Source organism: Mirounga leonina, unplaced genomic scaffold (assembly GCF_011800145.1).
Source record: "Mirounga leonina isolate KUSES-001 unplaced genomic scaffold, KU_Mleo_1.0 Mir_154, whole genome shotgun sequence".
In the NCBI taxonomy this organism is placed as follows: Eukaryota; Metazoa; Chordata; class Mammalia; order Carnivora; family Phocidae; genus Mirounga; species Mirounga leonina.
Window position 1 is genome coordinate 7,013,902 of NW_023270389.1, and position 6,000 is coordinate 7,019,901.

The window sequence follows — 6,000 nt, forward strand, 5'->3', positions numbered from 1 at the left end:
TGTGAACACTTATAAGCTTAGAATATCAAAGCCCAAAACGGAGGAATATACATTCTTTTTAAGCCATCTTGGAAAATCTGCAAAAATTTATTATGTGCAAGGCTATAAAGTGAATCCCAACAAATTTCAATAAATTATTTTTATGAAGACTACATATAATTATAAAACATAGTTAATGGGTCTATATCTAAAGGAAGTGAAATCAGTATCTCAAAAAAGAGATTCTCTGCACTCTCATGTTCATTGAAACATTATCCACAATAGCCAAGACATTGAAGCAACCTAAATGTCCACTGACAGATAAAAGGATAAAGAAAATGTGGTATACACATACCATGAAATATTCAGCCTCAGAAAAAGAAGGAAATCTTGCCATTTGCAACAACATGGACGGATCTTGAGGGCATTAGGCTAAGTGAAATAAACCAGACAAAGAAACACAAATATTGCATGACATTACTGATTTGAGGAATCCAAAATAGACTAATAGAATCAGACAGTAGAATGTGGCTGCCATAGCCTGGAGAGAGGAGGAAATGGGAAGTATTCGTCAAAGAGTACAAGGTTTCAGATACGTAAGATAAATGTGTCCTAGAGATCTGGAGTACAGCATAGTGCGTATGGTTCACAATACCGTGTTGTACACTCTTAGTCGATACAGTTCTAAGGAAACAACAGAGAATGGGAACTTGCTCTTCCAGGTATCAATACTGGTTACCTTATTTCATCAAATCTAAGATGACATAGTTGGAAAGTGCGCCATGATTTATGTGCCATTGAGAAAGAAAAAGCACAGCCACTCTAAGCTATGAAACAATGTCTTAATGATAATCTGCATAATGCATTAATTAGTCATACCAGTCACTCATCACTTTTGAATTTCATCTATTCTGAAATTAGACCATTTTTCCTGCCTTCAGATGAATTGCTTTGTTTGTGATAAGAAAACGTTTGCATGTATCTCAATAAATAAATGAAAAATAGCATCACATACTTGTAGCTATCTTAATTTATTAGGTCCTACTAAACATTTGGTGTTATGTTTTTTTTTTAAATAAGAAATTATAGTCATTTCTCCAACCAAGAATATTTCTTCATTAACACCAACTTTATGCCAAGCTGCTCTATTTTCAGAATGTTATGCATACACAATGAATTTTCCTTTCATCGACAAATAATAGTGTATATATATATATTTTTTAAAGATTTTATTTATTTATTTGCGAGAGAGACAATGAGAGACAGAGAGCATGAGAGGGAGGAGGGTCAGAGGGAGAAGCAGACTCCCTGCCGAGCAGGGAGCCCGATGCGGGACTCGATCCAGGGACTCCAGGATCATGACCTGAGCTGAAGGCAGTCGCTTAACCAACTGAGCCACCCAGGCGCCCCAATAGTGTATATTTTTTAAACATAACATTTCAGGGGCAATTGTACAAATGTATTAGTAATAATTCTTATTAACTCAATATAAGTGACTACAATACAAATGTCTATGACCAAATTTGTATCAGCTCAGAAAAAGTAAATTACATCATAACCACCACTTGGCCAACAATAATTATAAGTCATGGTCCATCATCATATAGATTAAAATAAAATAGATAAATGTGCATCTTAGAATTTATTAAATATAGTGTAAAGCTCTAGTAATTAAGATAGCATGAGATATATGGATCCATGTTGACATAGTGTACTTACTGTTAAAGATGATATACATCGGGGCGCCTGGGTGGCTCAGTTGGTTAAGCGACTGCCTTCGGCTCAGGTCATGATCCTGGAGTCCCTGGATGGAGTCCCGCATCGGGCTCCCTGCTCGGCAGGGAGCCTGCTTCTGCCTCTGACCCTCCCCCCTCTCATGCTCTCTGTCTCTCATTCTCTCTGTCTCAAATAAATAAATAAAATCTTTAAAAAAAAAAAAAAGATGATATACATCTAAGTACAAAAAAAGGTGCAAAATAGCAAGTTAGCATTTATATAAATGGGGAATGGGAAATATATGTATTTGTTTATAGATGTATAATCTGTCTCTGGAAGTATATTTTTAAAATGACAGCACTTATTGCTCCTGAGAGAGGCGGACTGAGAGGCTGAAGGATAGAAGGGAAAGAAAATCTTTCACTTTAGAGTCATATACATCTTGCTTGATAGGTTCATGGTAACAAAATAAAATGTTTATGTCCCCAGAGAACTAAAGTTTGAAAGTATTTTAAAGTTTTCAGTGCTTATTATATCCCCTAAGTGGAGATAACAAGAACTCACTTGGTTGGATGTGTCTTGAAAAGATCAGTTTTATCTGGGGGGTGTTGTCTATCTATGGATTGTATTTAAAGCCACATGAATAGATACAATCCCAGAGGTAACAGAAGGAAGTCCAAGAACAGAGCCCTAGGGCACTCCTTAACTGGAAAGTCGGGAGGATCAAGGAAGCACACTAAGAAATCAGTTGGAAACAAAGATAGTAATGTGGACTAAAAGCCAAGTAAACAAAGTGACCAATGGCGTCAAATGCTGCTGACTTTGAAGAGGACAATATCCAAGAGTTTACCATTAACTTTGCAATGTGGGAGTCAAGGGGTGATACTGGAAAGAATGATTTCAGTGGAGCTGTTAGGATGAAAGCCTGATTGGAGCAGGTTTGAAGGAGACTGGAAATCAGTTTGTGGAGAATGGAAACCCTCTCAGGTATCTGGAGGAGGATGTAGGTCAAAGGAGGATAGTTGTTTTAAGTTTTGGTGGTTTTGTTTTGAAAAAGGAGTTTTGTTTTGACTGCCCGTACATCTTATTTTTCCGTAAAGCTAACCAGGCAAAATTAAGAGAAGTAACACTCAGAACAATTTTATTAAAAATGTATTCATGAAAAATGATCATATGAAAAGATGCAGAAACCACAAATTAAAACAACATTGAATTACCACTATACACGTGTTAGAATGGCTTAAATTGAAAAGCCAATACCAAAATCAAAACCAAAGCCAAATAGCAACAATACCAAATTCTGGTAAGCATGTGGAAAACAAGAACTCACTTTTATTGCAAAGTGGAACAGCCATTCTGGAAAACTGTTTTTTATAAGTTAAATACACATTGACATGTGACCCAACAATTCCATTACTGGGTATTTACAGAAATGAATTGGGAACTTAAATCCTGTACATGAATGTATATAGCATTTTTATTCATAACTGCCCCCAAACTGAAAACAACCAAGATGATCTTCAAAAAGCGAATCGATAAATTAATGGTGGCACATCTGTACAATGAAATACCACTCAGTAATAAGAAGGAATAAACAACTGATTCATGCAACAACAGAAATAAATCTTAAATTCATTTTGCAAAGTGAAAGAAGCAAGATCCCAAAGGCTACTTTTTGTTGATTTCATGAATTTGATGTCCAGGAAAAGGCAAAACTATAGCAATGGAAAACAGACCAGTGGTTGCCAGGGTTTGGGGGATGGTGAAAGACTGGACTACAAAGGGCCTTCATCAGAGAATTTTCTGGGTGATGAAACTGCTCTGCATGGTGAAGGACATTTGTCAAATTCGTCAAAGTTCACGAGATAACACAACACAGAGTGAACTTCATTATATGCACATTTAAGAAAAAAATCACCTAGGATTTAAAAACAAAAACAAAACATAAAGGGGGACTTCCAATTTACATTATTCTGGAAGATCAGGTACCAGGCCTACTTTCCTGTCATAAGCAAATATAAAACTGGACAAAAATGTATGAAGCAACTATTTTCAGATATTGTATACAGACAGAGACCCTGTGATCCCAGGGAGAATGGAAATACACAATTTGAGCTCCACGTTTACCCCAGCTTTCTGCTTAAGGGTGTTTTCTAAACTGTCATTGAGTAAAGCAGAATCAAAGCAGAATAGTGATTTTGCTAAGTGGAAGAGAGAGAAAATAGTTCAGACGTCTGCAGAGCCTGAAATTTGCAGGTCAGAGTACTCCAGAGGTACTTGTACAAAGAAGGAGCTCAAGGAATCTGCAAAGGAATCTTGCTGGATTGTTAGACTTGAAGTTGAGCATATACAAGAAGACACAGTGCAGGACTGACAGAGGACCAGTGGGGAGCTGTGATCTGCACAGCTACTGGGAAGCTCACACAGTGCTAGGGTTACTGGAGTTCTGAACACCCAAACAATCCTAGCAGAACATGTGAGATACATGGCTGAGACCCCAGAAGGGCCATGACCGAGGAATATGACTAATCTAGTTCAACAGGGATACTATTTGTCAAGCCTTAACAAAGCTTTAAACAAGCCTCAGCCAAAGAAAGTCTATCTGCCAGCAAATTAGCTGTCTGCCAGTAAAATCTCAACATTCTTAAAAAGAAGACAACATAATTCAGACAATCAAAAATGTAGTTAATCTCAGGAAACAAACTGAGAGTTGCTGGAGTGGGGGGTGGGGTGGGAGGGATGGGGTGACTGGGTGATAGACACTCAGGAGGGTATGTGCTCTGGTAAGCGCTGTGAATTGTGCAAGACTGTTGAATCTCAGATCTGTACCTCTGAAACAAATAATGCAATATATGTTAAGGAAAAAAATAAAAGAAGAAGAAGAAGATAGCCGGGGGGGGGGGGGGAAGAATGAAGGGGGGGAAATCGGAGGGGTAGACGAACTATGAGAGATGATGGACTCTGAAAAACAAACTGAGGGTTCTAGAGGGGAGGGGGGTGGGAGGATGGGTTAGCCTGGTGATGGGTATTGAGGAGGGCACGTTCTGCATGGAGCACTGGGTGTTATGCACAAACAATGAATCATGGAACACTACATCTAAAACTAATAATGTAATGTATGGGGATTAACATAACAATAAAAAAATGTAGCATTCACAATGATAAGTAAGCATCATGGGGAAATAGCTATAAATTGATGTATAGAAAAAAAGAGGCAATTTACATACAGGAGAACAAAGATAAGATTGACTGCTGGCATCTTATAAGAGGTAATTCAACCAAAAGACAAGGCAAGAAAACATTTCAATTTCAAGTTCTTTTTCCAGAGAAAATATCCATCAAAAGTAAAAGCAAAATAAAGACATTTTAAGACAACAGCTGACAGACTTATTACTAGCAAATATCCATTAAAAGAAATGCAAATGCAAATTCTTCAGATAACTCATCTAAATAAAGGAATGAAGAGCACCAAAAATGATAAATATGTGAGCAAATATAAAAGTGAACGGAGGAAAAAAAATACCAACCCTAATTATAAGGAAGCTGGAGTAGATCTGATATAAAGTATATTTCAAGACACAAAAGTATCCCTGGAAAAAAAGAGGGACATTTCATAATAATAAATGTTCGACTCTTCAAGAAGACATAACAATCCTAAATGTATGTACACCTAATAATAAAGATTCAAATGTGTGAGCAAAAGATGACAGAACAAAAAGTAGACAAATAACATTTGAGGTTCTACCATTCCTCACTGATAATTACAATAAGCTGACAAATCTGTTAAAGTATGGAAATTATGGACAATGTTATCAAGCAACCTAACCCACTTACCACTTGTGGAACAAAAAACCCAAAAGCCATTCTTTTCAAGCACACAGAGAATATTCACTGGATAAATCATGTGCTGGGCTAGAACAAAATTTTTAATAAATTTCAAATGATTGATAAGTATAAAGTATGTTTTCAACCACAAAGGAATTAATTTAGGAATCAGTAACAATAAGATATTTAGGAAATCTAAACATTTGGAAATTAAGCAATCAACCTTCAAATGAGACCTGGATCAAAGAGGAAAACATAAGGGAAATTAGAAAATACTTTGCTCTGAACATATGAGAATTTGGTGCCATGAAAGCAGTGCTTAGAAAGGAAGCTCTAGTCTAAAATACTTATTTAGGAAAAAAAGAAAGATATACTCAATGATCTACCTTTCCACCTTAAACAACTAGAAACAGAAAAACAAACGTAAAGGAGGAGGAAGGAAGGAACTGAAAGAAAAGTATAAATCAATGAAATAGAAAA